The following is an 18,831-nucleotide window of genomic DNA, read 5'->3' as shown; positions in this document are numbered from 1 at the left end:
AAATATTTTGAATCAATTTATGTGCCTAGTATTTCATACCAGGAGGATGAACTCCCAGGAGGAACATCGTTGGCGATTTTTGGAATGGGCCTATGGATAATCTATGAAGTAACCTTTGTACCTGAGACCAGACCCGGGATGCTTCTGGGCAGGTCCACCAAATGTGTAGCTGAGTTCCCATCTCTGTACAGCCCCTAAAACACAGGGACGAGGAGGCTGGAAAAATTCTATTTAACCTAGCAGGAATTAGGTGGGTACGATGTAAGATTTTTATAGATGTCTCCATCAGAGTGACCTGGTGGCTGCCTTTCGAAATTGTTTCACAACAATGGTACCATCTCTCTTCCGACATAGTATTTTGCAGATCCAACTCCCACTTCAGCATGTACGTGAGTTTACCTGGCCCTGCTGGATTGTTTAATATGCTGTAAATCAGAGATAAAGTTCCTTTCTGCATGGGATCTCGCCTACATAGCCTTTTAAACATCATGTCAGGAAGAGCAGAGGGCAGCCTCAGCAAATGCAGAAAATGGAATACCTGGTTGGTTCGGTAGCTCTCCATTACCGGAGGATTAAATTTAGCTTGGAATCGGGCCACTGTCATAAGTCGGGATCCCTCTACAAAGTTACCAAGGTCCATCACTTCATTAATTTTCCACCATTGGAAATTAATGAGATCTAGACTAAGTGGAAATCTCACATTAGGTATAAGCGGCAGCATCCTTGAGGGCTTTGTAGAAAGACTATATTTAAAGCAGATATTTCTCCATAATCACATCGAATAGTAAGTGAGCGGGGTCGTATAATACAAATTAGGAACCATAGGGCCAACGATCACATCAGACTTGTGAATGTGTTTGGCGTTATTCTAGACCCCTCTATATCAACCCACAGTGGGGCCCTGTAACCCCCCCCCCCAGTCTCTATCCATTGGGACGTTCTTGCCGCTGTATAATACTTCATTAGGTTAGGGAGCGAAAGCTTACTCTGTCTTTTATGCATTATGTTATTCCCAATTCTAGGGCATCTGGCAGCCCAAATAAATGTAAAAATAAGTAGTTGAAAATTAGCTAGAACTATTCGGGAGAATCCTTCCCACCCTGGACAATAGCAGATCATCCCATTTAGTTAGCTCTGAAGAAAGTTTCTGCAGTAACGGGGGGTAGTTCCATTTATATAGAGCAGACAGAGAAGTGGTCAGGTTGATGCCCAGATAGGTAATATAATGTACTTGATGTTAGAAGCCAAAATTCAAATCAATTAATTTAATCAGGGAGGGTGGAGAGTTTAAATACGCAATATCACATTTATCGGATTTTACCCTTAAGCCTGTGAAAGCCGGTCAAATATCCAGCCATCCCATCAGATTGGGTAGCATTGTTAATGCCTGGACTAGAGTAAGCAGTAGATCATCCGCAAATAGACTCTACTTATATTCCACTCCCCCCATGCTAACGTCTTATATGTTGGCATTTTGCCTTATTGCGATTGCCAAGGGTTCAATTGTTAATACAAACAGGGCTGGTGAAAGGGATACCCTTGTTGTGTGCCCCTTCTAATAGAAATAGGGGTTTCCTGGTTGATGGGAAGTTTTAGAAGCGTGGAGGGATTAGAATAAAGGGAACCTAAGGGCCTGTGTATAGGCTCCCTCAAACCCCTATTTGTTGTAATATAAAGAATAGGTATTCCCAGGACAATGAATCAAATGCTTTCTCAATATCCAGGGCCTGTAGGGTCAGAGGGGTTTTACGTTTTTTGGAATAATCAATAATATTTAAAACTATTCTTATATTATCTGGGGCTTGTCTTGATGGGGTGAACCCCACCTGATCTTTGTGGGTCAAATCTGGGAGGAACAGATTAAGGCGAGCCACCAGAATGGATGTGAAGATTTTATAGTCAACATTCAGCAGTGATATGGGCCTATAATTCTTAGGAGAAAAAGGATCCCTATTGGCCTTAGGGATAACTGTTAAATTGGAGTTTAGAAATTCCTTGGGCAAGGTGTCACCATTCATCAGGGTCTGAAACATGTTCTGTAGAGGCTGAATCAATAATTCCATAGATTGTTTTATAATAGATGGCTGTAAAGCCATCCGGGCCCAGTGCCTTCCCCAATTTCAACTTATCAATAGCTGTGATTATTTCCGTTGAGGTAATATCTATGTTTGGAGTCTCACTTTGATCCTGAGAAAGAGGGATTAGCGGGAGGAGAGACTCCATAAAGTTACGCCCTAAATTCTTCGCAGTTCCCTTATGTTCCTTATATAATGACACGTAGAATTTAGCAAACGTATCAAAAATTTTATCTGGGTTAGTGGTTGCGGTATTATGCAGTGTATATAGTTTAAAAACCGAGTTAATCATTTGACTTTTACGCAATTTGTTGCCAGTAGCCTGTGTAATATTTATATCTAGCCCACTGAAGCGCCCTCTCTAGCCTTTCTGACAGAATAGCATTTAGCTGCAGCTAAACATCTCTGATCTCCTTTGTCATCGCCCTCGAGGGAAGGCATTAGTTATAGTTTTCTAACAGGAACGGTCTTCTTTCCAGGCCCAGAAAAGCCTGAGACTTTTCCTTTTTTTTTTGAGAGGACAAGTGAATAAGCTGTCCCCGGATGAATGCCTTATCAGATAACCAGACCAATTGAAGCTGTGTCTCTGGATTAGTATTAAGACCAAAGAAATCAGAGATCTGGCTATAAATATGCCCTGAAATGTTAGCGGCTTTGGCACGACGGATTAGCCGTCCCGTGTGGACGAGATTTTTGACAAATCTCATCCACATGGCTGACTTTCTACAGGATTAGCGGACGCAGGTGGATGTGCTGCAGCAAAATTCCATGTGGAATTTCCACGGCAAATCTGCCCTGTGTGAACCCAGCCCTAGAAGCATGTTCAGTGCGACAACTACATTCATCTGAACGAGCCCTGGAGGTAACACATGATTTATGCCGCATGTAAAATGACACACAAGTTAAAATGGAAAAAAAACAATAGAGAATTGCTGTTTTTCTTCATTACCCTCTCAGAATGATGATAAATAAGTTAAATGATGCCATTGAAAATTTCAACACATCCCAGAAAATCACGCAAATTAAGCCCCAAAAAAGAATATTCAAATAGAGTAGTTAAAGAAAGCTCTATTGGGATCTCACCTAAAATTGCTTTCCTACATGATGGTATGTTAGATGTTAATACTTATTGTTCATCTGCATGTTAACATAAGAAAAATAATGCTATTGTGCAAGATGACTGTACCATAAACCATTTAATGCCTCAGTCAAAATACATCTTTTTATTTTTTAAATATTTCCTAGCTGGATTTTCCATATAGTTATTATTTGGGAAAATAGGAATGCTTAAAGTTATTCTTCTAGCAATTTATTTCCTCTTTTCATGGTTGCATCACTATGGCTGTATTGAATGTAATGCCTACCTTTATTCTTGTACAAAGTCCACTTCTCCCTAAGGGATCTTTGAAAACATATCTTCATGAATTTTGTATGCCTGTAACATCAGCTGACCGCAAAGACATAGTTACAAAGTCGTATTTTTGTACTAAAAAAAAACTGTGTTTTGCCCTATCTGGGATTTCAGGGATTACAGCTTCGAACCATATTTTTCATTGCTTTATGCTTATACATCAGAATTACAACAATGCATCTGTAAATTTGAAACACATTTGCAGCATATAACAAATAACAGTGATAGCAAAGGATTTTGAACTGAACCAGAATATGGAAAAGACATGCTATTAGAGATAGAAGATTGTAAATGACAACCAATTGACTATGCTTATAAAAACTGAGCATGTTGAGTTGTAATGTTTGAGCAATATATCTTTTCAGATTATTCTAGAATCTTTTAACTGAAATCTATTAAATGCTGGAGGAATGATTAACTAGGAAATGAGGAGGAAAGGGCAATCATAGAAGCAGTATAGTCAGTCAGACCTGTAATTAAGTAATGAAAATGAGGGTGTAGTGGTGGGAGGGTTTAGTGCAGTTGGAACTGGCAGAACAGTTAATAGGGATACACTTAAAATAAAAAAAATAACCAAAACGTTCTAAACTGTATGGTGACAAATAGTAGAAGCCTAACCAATCAGATTGATGAACTGGAAGTAATAATGTAATAAAAACTACGATTTATCAGGAATGACTGAAACCTGGTTAGTGAATTTACAGGATTACAGTCTGTTCGGAATGGATCATAAAAATTGGAAAGGGGAGGAGTTTGTCTTTATGTAAAATCTTGTTTAAAGCACACACTAAAGGAAGATATATGTGAGGGAGATGATCACATGGAGTCTGTATGGATAGAGATGGAGGGAAAAAAATACAATTCTCACAAGGCTTTTCTATAGGCCACCAAATATAACAGAAGCCACTGAAAATCTATTAGTGAGGCAATTGAATAAAGCAGCAAATCAAAATCAGGTAATTATTATGGGGACTTTACCTATACAGATCTAAACATGGAAGTCGAAACCTGTGGATGTCATAAAGGTAACAACTTTCTGTCAATTATAATTACCTCACCCAACTTGTACAGGATCTGACTAGAGATGGTCATTCTGGACTTTATATTAACTCATAGACCTGACAGAATAACAAGGGTGAAAGTTGATGGGCACCTAGGAAATAGTTACCATAATATAATACATTTTAACTTGGCTTTCAAAAGGGAGCTGTACTGGAGAGCTACAAAAATACTAAACTTTAGGAAGGCAAAGTTTGTTTAGCTCAGAGATGCCCTTAACCTTACTGACTGGGACAATGTCCTCAAAAATAGGAGTACAGACAATAAATGGAAAATGTTTTAAAATATCTTAAATACAGAGATTCATACCTTACAGGAATAAAAGGATTAGGAATAGGAGAAAACCAATGACGTTAAATAATTTAAGCAATAAACAACAAAAAGAAAGTGTTTACACCTCAACATTACAGGACAAAAAATTTATATCCTCATGGGGAGGTACTTAACACAATAGGAGGTAAACTCAGAAGTGAGTCCATGCCATCCGGCAGCAGGAGCTTGTTTTGACTGATAGCTGTCCTCCCACTGCAACAATGGGGATCAATGAGATCAGTGATTCCTGCTGTTAACCCCTTACATACCATGATCAATTTACACTGCAGCATGTAAAGGGTTCACAAAGTACACTTCCTCTGTAACATCATTGGCCCTTTGTGATGCAATAGCAAAGTGCTGATGGACAGTCATGGCAACCCAACGCTATACTCTAGTGTCCCAGCATGTCCCAACTATGATCGCTTTTGTAAGTGCTAAGGTGTGGCAGTATAAAAGTACTGCAATGCATTATATACCTTTCATGGTTTAAAGTTTTTAAAAAAACTAAAAACTTAGGAAAAATGCTTATCTTGTTCATTTTGCCTTCCAAATAAAACAAAGTAATCAAAAAAGTTGTATGTATCACAAAATTGTACCAATAAAAACCACAGCTTATCACACAAAAAGCAAGCCCTCACCAAGCTCCATCCATAGAAAAATAAAAAGGCTATGGGACTTTGAATGCAACAATATGCAAAAATAAAAAATAGTAATAATTTTGGTATTTTTGTAATCGTTTTGACCCACAGAAAAAAATATATCATATCATTTATCATCAATCATGATTGACATGATTAAAAAAAAAAAACAATGGCAGAATTTGTGTTTTCTTTCTCTTCTCTCTAAACAAAAAAATAATAAAAGTTTTACAATACATTATATGTACCCAAAAATTGTACTAATAAAAACTACAATTTGCCATGCAAGAAACAAGCCCTCAAATGGTCATGTTCACCGTATAATACAAAAGTTATGGCTTTTAAAATGTGGAGATGAAAATTTCCAAAAATCATTGTGTTCTTATGGTCAAATAAGGCCACGTCCTTATGGGGTTAAACTACCAAAACAAGAAGGTAATGAAGAAGCACCAACAACCTATACGGAAAAAAATAATTGATGTAAAAAGCAGATAAAAGCAGCAAAGTTGGAGACAGAGAGATACATTGCCAAAGGAAGTAAAACTAACACTAAACTGTTCTTCAATTATATAATTAATAGAGATGAGCGAGCACCAAAATGCTCGGGTGCTCGTTACTCGAGATGAACTTTTCGCGATGCTCGAGGGTTCATTTCGAATAACGAACCCCATTGAAGTCAATGGGCGACCCGAGCATTTTTGTATATCGCCGATGCTCGCTAAGGTTTTCATTTGTGAAAATCTGGGCAATTCAAGAAAGTGATGGGAACGACACAGCAACGGATAGGGCAGGTGAGGGGCAACATGTTGGGCTGCATCTCAAGTTCACAGGTCCCACTATTAAGCCACAATAGCGGCAAGAGTGGGCCCCCCCCAACAACTTTTACTTCTGAAAAGCCCTCATTAGCAATGGATACCTTAGCTAAGCACCACACTACCTCCAACAAAGCACAATCACTGCCTGCATGACACTCCGCTGCCACTTCTCCTGGGTTACATGCTGACCAACCCCCCCCCACGACCCAGTGTTCACAGCGCACACCAAACTGTCCCTGCCCAGCCTTCAGCTGCCCTCATGCCACGCCACCCTCATGTCTATTTATAAGTGCGTCTGCCAGAGGAACCGCAGGCACACACTGCAGAGGGTTGGCACGGCTAGGCAGCGACCCTCTTTAAAAGGGGCGGGGCGATAGCCCACAATGCTGTACAGAAGCAATGAGAAATCCAATCCTGTGCCACCTCCATCTGGAGCTGCACACGTGGGCATAGCAATGGGGAACCTATGTGCCACACACTATTCATTCTGTCAAGGTGTCTGCATGCCTCAGTCAGACCGCGGTTTTTTATAAAAAGTCACAGGCAGATACAACTGGGAATCCCCAACTCCGCAATGGGAATTCCGTGTGCACCCACAGCATGGGTGGCTCCCTGGAACCCACCCGCTGTACATAAATGTATCCCATTGCAGTGCCCTGGACAGCAGAGCTAACGTCAGATGAAATGCAGATGGGCATCGGCCCACACTGCATGCCCCAGTCAGACTGGGGTTCTTTTGAAGTGGACACAGATGCATTTACAACTCCCTGTGGACCCACAGCATGGGTGGGTGCCAGGAAGCCACCGGCGGTACATAAATATATCCCATTGCATTGCCCATCACAGCTGAGGTAATAATGTCATGTTTAATGCAGGTGGGCTTCGACCCACACTGCATGCCCCAGTCAGACTGGGGTTCTTTAGAAGTGGACACATGTAGTTACAACTCCGTGTGGACCCACAGCATGGGTGGCTCCCTGGAACCCACCGGCGGTACATAAAAATATCCCATTGCATTGCCCATCACAGCTGAGGTAATAATGTCATGTTTAATGCAGGTGGGCTTCGGCCCACACTGCATGCCCCAGTCAGACTGGGGTTCTTTAGAAGTGGACACATGTAGTTACAACTCCGTGTGGACCCACAGCATGGTTGGCTCCCTGGAACCCACCGGCGGTACATAAAAATATCCCATTGCATTGCCCATCACAGCTGAGGTAATAATGTCATGTTTAATGCAGGTGGGCTTCGGCCCACACTGCATGCCCCAGTCAGACTGGGGTTCTTTAGAAGTGGACACATGTAGTTACAACTCCGTGTGGACCCACAGCATGGGTGGCTCCCTGGAACCCACTGGCGGTACATAAAAATATCCCATTGCATTGCCCATCACAGCTGAGGTAATAATGTCATGTTTAATGCAGGTGGGCTTCGGCCCACACTGCATGCCCCAGTCAGACTGGGGTTCTTTAGAAGTGGACACAGATGCATTTACAACTCCCTGTGGACCCACAGCATGGGTGGGTGCCAGGAAGCCACCGGCGGTACATAAATACATCCCATTGCAGTGCCCAACACAGCTGATGTAACGTCAGCTGTAATGCAGGTGGGCTAAAAATTAATTTGATTACACTGTAGGCCCCCAAAAATTGGTGTATCAACAGTACTAATGTACCTCTGAAAAATTGCCCATGCCCAACCAAGAGGGCAGGTGAAACCCATTAATCGCTTTGGTTAATGTGGCTTAATTGGTAACTAGGCCAGGAGGCAGCCCAGTTAAAATAAAAATTGGTTGAGGTGAAAGTTTCAATGCTTTAATGAGCATTGAAACGTATAAAAATTGTTTAGAAAAATTATATGACTGAGCCTTGTGGGCCTAAGAAAAATTGCCCGTTCGGCGTGATTACGTCAGGTATCAGGAGGAGGAGCAGGAGGAGGAGGAGGAATGTTATACACAGATTGATGAAGCAAAAAGGTCCCCGTTTTTGATGGGGATACAGAACGATGCTTCCATCCGCGGGTGCAGCCTACGTATTGCTTAGGTATCGCTGCTGTCCGCTGGTGGAGAAGAGAAGTCTGGGGAAATCCAGGCTTTGTTCATCTTGATGAGTGTTAGCCTGTCGGCACTGTCGGTTGACAGGCGGGTACGCTTATCTGTGATGATTCCCCCAGCCGCACTAAACACCCTCTCTGACAAGACGCTAGCCGCAGGACAAGCAAGCACCTCCAGGGCATACAGCGCGAGTTCAGGCCACGTGTCCAGCTTCAACACCCAGTAGTTGTAGGGGGCAGAGGCGTCACGGAGGACGGTCGTGCGATCGGCTACGTACTCCCTCACCATCCTTTTACAGTGCTCCCGCCGACTCAGCCGTGACTGGGAAGCGGTGACACAGTCTTGCTGGGGAGCCATAAAGCAGTCAAGGGCCTTAAAGAGTGTTGCCCTGCCTGTGCTGTACATGCTGCCTGATCTCCGCGCCTCCCCTGCTACCTGGCCCTCGGAACTGCGCCTTCGGCCACTAGCGCTGTCGGATGGGAATTTTACCATCAGTTTGTCCGCCAGGGTCCTGTGGTATAGCAACACTCTCGAACCCCTTTCCTCTTCGGGTATGAGAGTGGAAAGGTTCTCCTTATACCGTGGGTCGAGCAGTGTGTACACCCAGTAATGCATAGTGGCCAGAATGCGTGTAACGCGAGGGTCACGAGAAAGGCATCCTAACATGAAGTCAGCCATGTGTGCCAGGGTACCTGTACGCAACACATGACTGTCCTCACTAGGAAGATCACTTTCAGGATCCTCCTCCTCAGGCCATACACGCTGAAAGGATGACAGGCCAGCAGCATATGTACCCTCACCAGTGGGCCAAGCTGTCTCTTCCCCCTCGTCATCTTCCTCCTCCTCCTCCTCCTCCTCACCGCGCTGAGATATAGACAGGAGGGTGCTCTGACTATCCAGCGACATACTGTCTTCCCCCGGCTCTGTTTCCGAGCGCAAAGCGTCTGCCTTTATGCTTTGCAGGGAACTTCTCAAGAGGCATAGCAGAGGAATGGTGACGCTAATGATTGCAGCATCGCCGCTCACCATCTGGGTAGACTCCTCAAAGTTTCCAAGGACCTGGCAGATGTCTACCAACCAGGCCCACTCTTCTGTAAATAATTGAGGAGGCTGACTCCCACTGCGCCGCCCATGTTGGAGTTGGTATTCCACTATAGCTCTACGCTGCTCATAGAGCCTGGCCAACATGTGGAGCGTAGAGTTCCACCGTGTGGGCACGTCGCACAGCAGTCGGTGCACTGGCAGATTAAACCGATGTTGCAGGGTGCGCAGGGTGGCAGCGTCCGTGTGGGACTTGCGGAAATGTGCGCAGAGCCGGCGCACCTTTCCGAGCAGGTCTGACAAGCGTGGGTAGCTTTTCAGAAAGCGCTGAACCACCAAATTAAAGACGTGGGCCAGGCATGGCACGTGCGTGAGGCTGCCGAGCTGCAGAGCCGCCACCAGGTTACGGCCGTTGTCACACACGACCATGCCCGGTTGGAGGCTCAGTGGCGCAAGCCAGCGGTCGGTCTGCTCTGTCAGACCCTGCAGCAGTTCGTGGGCCGTGTGCCTCTTATCTCCTAAGCTGAGTAGTTTCAGCACGGCCTGCTGACGCTTGCCCACCGCTGTGCTGCCACGCCACGCGACACCGACTGCTGGCGATGTGCTGCTGCTGCTGACACATCTTGATTGCAAGGCAGAGGTTGCGTTGGAGGAGGAGGAGGAGAAGGGTGGTTTAGTGGAGGAAGCATACACCGCCGCAGATACCACCACCGAGCTGTGGCCCGCAATTCTGGGGGTGGGTAGGACGTGAGCGGTCCCAGGCTCTGACTCTGTCCCAGCGTCCACTAAATTCACCCAATGTGCCGTCAGGGAGATATAGTGGCCTTGCCCGCGTGTGCTTGTCCACGTGTCCGTTGTTAAGTGGACCTTGGCAGTAACCGCGTTGGTGAGGGCGCGTACAATGTTGCGGGAGACGTGGTTGTGCAGGGCTGGGACGGCACATCGGGAAAAATAGTGGCGACTGGGAACTGAGTAGCGCGGGGCCGCCGCCGCCATCATACTTTTGAAGGACTCCGTTTCCACAACCCTTTACGGCAGCATCTCCAGGCTGATAAATTTGGCTACGTGCACATTTAACGTTTGAGAGTGCGGGTGCGTGGCGGCGTACTTGCGCTCAAACACTTGCGCTAGCGACGGCTGGACGGTGCGCTGAGAGACATTGGTGGATGGGGCCGAGGACAGCGGAGGTGAGGGTGTGGGTTCAGGCCAGGAGACGGTAGTGCCTGTGTCCTCAGAGCGGGGTTGGATCTCAGTGGCAGGTTGGGGCACAGCGGGAGAGGCAGCGGTGCAAACCGGAGACGGTTTACGGCCTTCGTCCCACCTTGTGGGGTGCTTGGCCATCATATGTCTGCGCATGCTGGTGGTTGTGAGGCTGGTGGTGGTGGCTCCCCGGCTGATCTTGGCACAACAAAGGTTGCACACCACTGTTCGTCGGTCGCCTGCACTCTCAGTGAAAAACTGTCAGACCTTTGAGCACCTCGGCCTCTGCAGGGTGGCATGGCGCGGGGGGGCGCTTTGGGAAACAGTTGGTGGATTATTCGGTCTGGCCCTGCCTCTACCCCTGGACACCACACTGCCTCTTGCAACCTGCCCTGCTGCTGCCCTTGCCTCCCCCTCTGAAGACCTGTCCTCAGTAGGCGTAGCAAACCAGGTGGGGTCAGTCACCTCCTTGTCCTGCTGCTCTTCCTCAGAATCCTCGGTGCGCTCCTCCCTCGGACTTAATGCCCTTACTACTACCTCACTGATAGTCAACTGTGTCTCATCGTCATCGGCCTCCTCACCCACTGAAAGGTCTTGAGACAGTTGCCGGAAGTCCCCAGCCTCATCCCCCGGACCCCGGGAACTTTGCAATGGTTGGGCATCAGTCACGATAAACTCCTCTGGTGGGAGAGGAACCACTGCTGCCCAATCTGAGCAGGGGCCCGAGAACAGTTCCTGGGAGTCTGCCCGCTCCTCAGAATGTCTCATTTTCATTGAGTGAGGAGGCTGGGAGGAAGGAGGAGCAGCAGCCAGAGGATTCTGAGTTGCAGCTGTGGACGGCGCAGAACTGTGGGTGGACGATAGATTGCTGGAAGCACTTTCTGCCATCCACGACAGGACCTGCTCACACTGCTCATTTTCTAATAAAGGTCTACCGCGTGGACCCATTAAATGTGCTATGAATGTGGGGACGCCAGAAACATGCCTCTCTCCTAATCCCGCAGCAGTCGGCTGCGATACACCTGGATCAGGAGCTCGGCCTGTGCCTACACCCGGACTAGGGCCTCCGCGTCCTCGGCCGCGCCCACGTCCTCTAGGCCTACCCCTACCCCTCAGCATGCTGTATTACCAGTAATGCAGAAACAGAACGCTGTAATTAAATGTGCCGCTTATTGGCCTGTGGTTGGAGGCTGACTTCGCTTACGGAACGCCAGGAAATAATTTGGCGCAAGCCTGCTGTAACACTTAGCTGGCTGCGTATGATTTTGTTGAAGTACTACACCCAGCACACACGGACCCAGAACACTGAGCACTGTGACAGGCAGGCCAAATAGATTTTTTGCCCAATATTTTTTTGAAAAGGACCACTGCGTATATTCAATCAATAATATATGTCTTCTGGCCCTGCCTCCACAATTCTGTCCCTGGAGTGTGTCACAGAACTGCAGAGTGTTGCACTGTTATTAACTGCAACAGAGCGGTGATTTCACAGCCAGGAAATAATTTGGCGCAAGCCTGCTGTAACACTTAGCTGGCTGCGTATGATTTTGTTGAAGTACTACACCCAGCACACACGGACCCAGAACACTGAGCACAGTGACAGGCAGGCCAAATAGATTTTTTGCCCAATATTTTTTTGAAAAGGACTACTGCGTATATTCAATCAATAATATATGTCTTCTGGCCCTGCCTCCACAATTCTGTCCCTGGAGTATTACTGCAGGGCGCAATGCTCTGCACGGCCGATATACCAAAAAAAAAAAAAGTGCAACACTGCAAAAAGCAGCCTCCACACTACTGCACACGGTTAGATGTGGCCCTAAGAAGGGCCGTTGGGGTTCTTGAAGCCTACAATAACTCCTAACGCTCTCCCTGCCTCCACACTTCTGTCCCTGGAGTATTACTGCAGGGCACAATGCTCTGCACGGCCGATATACCAAAACAAAAAAAAAGTGCAACACTGCAAGAAGCAGCCTCCACACTACTGCACACGGTTAGATGTGGCCCTAAGAAGGACCGTTGGGGTTCTTGAAGCCTACACTAACTCCTAACACTCTCCCTACAGCAGCTCCAACACGATAGCACTTTCCCTCAGCTATGTCACAACGCATCTGAGGCGAGCCGCGGGAGGGGCCGATTTTTATACTCGGGTGACACCTGATCTCGCAAGCCACTCACTGCAGGGGGGTGGTATAGGGCTTGAACGTCGCAGGGGGAAGTTGTAATGCCTTCCCTGTCTTTCAATTGGCCAGAAAAGCGCGCTAACCTCTCAGAGATGAAAGTGAAAGTAACCCGAACATCGCGTGGTGCTCGTTACGAGTAACGAGCATCTCGAACACGCTAATACTCGAACGAGTATCAAGCTCGGACGAGTACGTTCGCTCATCTCTAATAATTAATAAAAAGCTTAACATTGAAAGTATTGGTCCTTTGATAAATAAGGGTTCGCTCAGACAAGTGATTTTTTTTTGCAAGCTCCGCATTGCGCACCAAAGATAGAACATGCTGCTATCTTTGGTGCACGATGTGCAGGAGTTTTCATTGACTCCTATGGGAGCAGGAGTTTATGGAAACTCCTGCACAGGGAAAGGATTCCCCGCTGCTTACAGCAGGGCATTTAATAGGGCATGGCCTAGCAAGTGGCGGGAATGGACGCAGCCTTCAGAGCTCCTCTGTGAGGGGATACTCCAGGAGGTCTCCAGGGGTCTGGATTTCCCCTTGAGACCTGAGAACTTCAAAAGAGGCTCCCCTGAGTCAAGAGAAGCAGTTTGAGCCCCCTTACAGGAGTGTGGGCAACAGAGCAAACTGTGGACTAGCTGGTCAGAAGAAGCCGCGGCCTGGAGTTCGGAGCCAATTGGAAGTGAGGGCAGAGGTCCGATAGCAGTTGGACCCTGCGACTGTTGGAGTGAAGGGACTGCGGACAAGCAGATATGGGGCAGCAGAGGAGGCATCACCAGTGACAGTAGGAAAGCGGTCAGTGAAGGGATGCCACCAGAAGGGAGGTGAGAGGGTCTCGAGAGCAGCTGCCAGCATCACGGAGGCTGCAAAGTGTGGCGAGACAACCTCAGGGTATACTTGTGCCTGTGTCCAGAGGCACTGCTTCTCCCCAGAAGTAAGAGGACAGCTAAACAATCCAGTAGGCTCCATAGGAGACCTGAAGGAGCTCCCCAGTGAGCACAGTTTATGCAGGCTGGGGAGTCTCTAGCCTGGAATGACTCTGGGGGAGGGTGAAGTAGTCTCCCCCAGTTTCTGCAGACCTGACAAATACTGGGGTGGATGAGCAAGGCCCTTGAATTACTCCAACTGCTGCAATAAAAAGAGAGTAGACGGGCTCTTCCTAAAATAGGGGTAATCTCCACAGGATACTTGCTGGACTGCATGCAGTTCTCATTGCAGGCTTTTTGAAAGCCTTTTACTTTGCAACCTTGCTGCAACCTACTGGCCATTCTAGGAATGGCAGGTCTTCAGCTCCACTGTTAATATATTATAAAGAAAAATTCTTCAGAGCACTTGTGCAGGATAGGATGGATTGGAGAATACATTCTTAATCTTTTCTCCTTTCGGGTGTAAGCACTTTGATATGTGATAACAAGCTTTTCAACATATTTCAGCACCCTTTGGCATATTTTTGGAATTTCACACAGCGATGGTCAAGACTGCTCTGGTGCTCGTTGCTCGAGTCGAACTTTCCGCAATGCTTGAGAGTTCGTTTCGAGTAACGAACCCCATTGAAGTCAATAGGCGACTCGAACATTTTTGTATATGAATAGAGATGAGCGAACCTACTCAGCCACGCCCCTTTTTCGCCTGAGCACCGCGATTTCCGAGTACTTCCGTACTTAGGCAAAAAGATTCGGGGGGCGCCGTGGGTGAGTGGGGGGTTGCAGCGGGGAGTGGGGGGGAGAGGGAGAGAGAGGGCTCCCCCCTGTTCCCCGCTGTTACCCCCGCTCCGCCACGCCTCCCCCCGCCCCCCAGCGCCCCCGAATCTTTTCACCCTAGTACGGAAGTACTCGAAAATCGCGGTGCTCGATCGAGTAATTACTCGAAAAGAGTATATTCGCTCATCTCTATATATGACCCATGCTCCGCTAAGGTTTTCATTTGTGAAAATCTGAAAAACCAAAGAAAGTGATGGAAACGACACAGATACGGATAGGGCAGGCAAGGGGCAACATGCTGCCCTGCATCTCAGGTTCCCAGGTCCCCCTATTAAGCCACAATAGTGGCAAGAGTGCCCCCCCCTAACAATTTTTGCTGCGGACAAACCCTTATCAGCAAGGCACACCTTAGCAAAGCACCACACTACCTCCAACTAAACACAATCACTGCCTGCGGGACACACTGCTGCCTCTTCTCCTGGGTTACATGCTGCCCAACCCCCCCCCCCTTCCCGCACGACCCTGCGTCCGCAGTGCACACTCCCTGTGCAGCCTTCAGCTGCCCTCATGCCACACGCTGGCTGCATAGCCACACCACCCTCATGTCTATTTATAAGTGCGTCTGCCATGAGGAGGAACCGGAGGCACACACTGCAGAGGTTTGGCAGGGCCAGGCAGCGACCCTCTTTAAAAGGACGGGGCGATAGCCCACAATGCTGTACAGAAGCAATGAGAAATCCAATCCTGTGCCACCTCCTTCAGGAGCTGCAAACGTGGGCATAGCAATGGGGAATCCATGTGCCCACACAGTATTCATTCTGTCAAGGTGTCGCATAGCTCAATCGACACCGCAAGGGCAAAGCCATCTGCACTCTGCCCCCTACCCAAGTCAGTCAGTGTCTTTGTGCCAGACAGGTCAAACACCGCGATGGGAACTAAGTGGGCACTAACAGCATATGTGGGTCCTAGGCAACCCAAGACATGAACAATTAATAAATCTGAGCGGCCAAACATGGCAGACTTGCACCGCGCCCACGACATAGGCCTCGGCCCACAGCTTCAGCAATCGTAGGCAGGAAGCAGACTTTCACTGCACCCAGGACATAGGCCTCTGCACAAACCCTCAGCAATCGTGGGCCTAGAGCAGACTCCAATGCTAGCGTAGCTGTGAAGGTCTCATTAGCGCTGTATTGCTCCTGTAGTTTGTCCCAATGCAGTGCCCTGGATAGTAGAGCTAACGTCAGATTAAATACAGGTGGGCTTCGGCCCACACTGCATGCCCCAGTCAGACTGGGTTCTTTAATAAATAGTCACAGGCAGGTACAACACCGCAATGGGAATTCTGTGTGCACCCACAGCACGGGTGGCTCCCTGGAGCCCACCAGCGGTACATAAATAAATCCCATTGCATTGCCCTGCACAGCTGAGCTAGCGTCAGATTAAATACAGGTGGGCTTCGGCCCATGCTGCATGCCCCAGTCAGACTGGGGTTTTTTAATTAATAGTCACAGGCAAGTACAACTCCCCTATGGGAAGTCTGTGTGGAGTAGACCCACAGCATGGGTGGGTCCCTAGAAGCCACCGACGGTACATTAATAAATGCCATTGCAGTCCCCCGGATAGCTGAGGTAACGTCAGATAAAGTACAGGTGGGCTTCGGCCCACATTGCATGCCCCAGTCAGACTGGGGTTTTTTTAGAAATAGTCACAGGTAGGTACAACTTCTCCATGAGAATTCTGTGTGCACCCACAGCATGGGTGGGTCCCAGGAAGCCACCGGCGGTACATAAATACATCCCATTGCAGTGCCCTGCACAGCTGAGCTAACGTCAGATTAAATACAGGTGGGCTTCCACCCACACTGCATGCCCCAGTCAGACTGGGTTTTTTTTATAAAAAGACACAGGTCGGTACAACTCCCCTATGTGAATTCAGTGAGCACCCGCAGCATGGGTGGCTCCCTGGAACCCACTGGCGGTACCTAAATAAATCCCATTGCAGTGCCCTGCACAGCTGAGCTAACGTCAGATTAAATACAGGTGGGCTTCGGCACACACTGCATGCAGTCAGACTGGGTTTTTTTTATAAAAAGACACAGGCCGGTACAACTCCCCTATGTGAATTACGTGTGCACCCGCAGCATGGGTGGCTCCCTGGAACCCACCGACGGAACATAAATTAATCCCATTGCAGTGCCTCCCTTAAAGCTGAGGTAACGTGAGAAGAAATGCAGGTTGGCTTCGGCCCACACTGCATGCTCCAGTCAGTCTGGGTAATTTACATAGTCACAGGTCGGTACAACTCCGCTATGGGAAATCTGTGTGCACCCACAGCAGGGGTGGGTCCCAGAAAGCCACCGACGGTACATAAAAATATCCCATTGCAGTGCCGTCCTTAAAGTTGAGGTAACGTGAGAAGAAATGCAGGTTGACTTTGGCCCGCACTGCATGCTCCAGTCAGTATGTGTAATTTACATTGTGACATGTATGTAGAACTCCGCTATGGGAAGTCTGTGTGCACCCACAGTACGGGGGGCTCCCTGGAACCCACCGACGGGGTGGGTTGAGTGAGTGACAGCATATTAGCCTGCCATGGACAAGTTTGTCCTCCACAGCATTGTCTGGCTGCCGGCATATTTGTAGTGCTTATGGTGGTTGCGCCTGTCCTACTGCGATTTTGCCGATGGCGATTGTGCCTACCTTGTGGCGATACTGCCTACGGCGACCAAGTCTGCTTTGAAGAGTAAGGGGTGTTAGATTTTTGGCTTTTTCTGTGAATTATTCATAACATTGCAGTGCACCGAATAGCAAAGGTAACGTGAGATAAAATGCAGGTAGGCTTCGGCCCACACTGCATGCCCTAGTCAGTCTGGGTAATTTTTTTCTGGGCCATGTACGTTGAACCCCGCGATAGGAACACTTAGTGCACCCATAGTGTCAGGGTAAATTCTTCGTACAGCACCAATCAGGCCCACCCCAATGCCCCGCTGCCGGCGGTAAAGAAGAGACACCACACACGGAGGTCTGGTATAGTTCCTCACACGGGGACATGACTGCGCACTTTATTACAGATTACATGGGATCTTATACCCTTTGGTCTCATCACTAGGAATGGGTGATGGGCTCATTGGCTCAAATTCACCGCATAACCATATATGTAAAGTCCGGATTTCCGGCCTGAGACAGTGAAAGTTATATACGTAGTTGAACAGTTGTTATCTTGATACGGCGCCTCTGGAAAAACAGCCAAGCACACGGCCTTCGCGTCCGGCTCTGTATCATCTCTGAATTTCTGGACACATCTCTCTCAGCCTTGCAAACTTTTGGAATATCTGATGTAAGGCGACATATAAGTTTTTCTCATTTTAACTTTGAATAGAACTTGCATACAGGTATAAAAGCATAAAAAACATATGGCAATATATACATATACCCTCACAAACCCCCCTAAAAACTTATATGGAGATCGAGCACCAGACCTTGCACTCTTCCTCGGTCACCTCTCCCTTGCGTCAGGGTTTCCCCACTGCCCGTAAGTCCCTACTCCTAGGAGAGGGGGATCCCTACCTCACCTCAGAAGGAGGCCATGGATTCCCTGGGCTCATTTCCGGGCATCCATACCCTCTATCTGTACAAGTTAACACCCCGCAGAGTGTGCCCTCGCTCGAACCTAAGGTCTTCTGCACTATCCCTAGGCAAATGGGAATTCTACTGACAGTCCATCTTAGGAGATCGGGGCAGGCGCAGTACTAGTACATTTCTCCATTCTTCTGGTAACGTACGTGGTTGGCATTATCGGAACTGGCTCTTCATCTTTTTCAAACAAGGGAAATGTTGGTGTCACATTATCCAGTCCCGTACTCATACTCTTTTTGATCAAAGGGATAATACACATACAGGAAATTACATACCCCACCTCTTTCTGCTAAAATCATATCCAGTGAGTAAAAGAAATGAAAAAGGAGGGTGGAGCAAGACCCAGTGAGGGTAGTGGAATATTTATGGAGTACACAGAGTTTTCAATGATTGAGTATTTTGAATGGTGGAGGTGCTGCCAACCAGATGACGCTCCACCAGTGTGGGCGTAAGTGTAGCAAAAAGGATGTGAAAAGAACTGGTATGGAGGCGCAAAACTCTAAGCTACTAGAAGATGTAGATCAAAGTCCAATGTGTGAAGGTGAAAGCACTTCTTTTTTATTATTTTTTCAGAAATTAAAAACCAGCAATGGAATACGCGTTTCGGGGAAGAACCCCTTCGCCAGTTCGGCTGGATAGGACTGTGTGCAGGAGGACAGGGGAGAAAAAAGTGCTTTAACCGAAAATCATATCCAGGGCCACTCTATTTTG

The sequence above is a fragment of the Eleutherodactylus coqui genome, chromosome 1, assembly GCF_035609145.1.
Source record: "Eleutherodactylus coqui strain aEleCoq1 chromosome 1, aEleCoq1.hap1, whole genome shotgun sequence".
NCBI classification, from domain to species: Eukaryota; Metazoa; Chordata; class Amphibia; order Anura; family Eleutherodactylidae; genus Eleutherodactylus; species Eleutherodactylus coqui.
The sequence above is the reverse complement of the archived record's forward strand: the minus strand, read 5'-3'. Positions refer to the sequence as shown.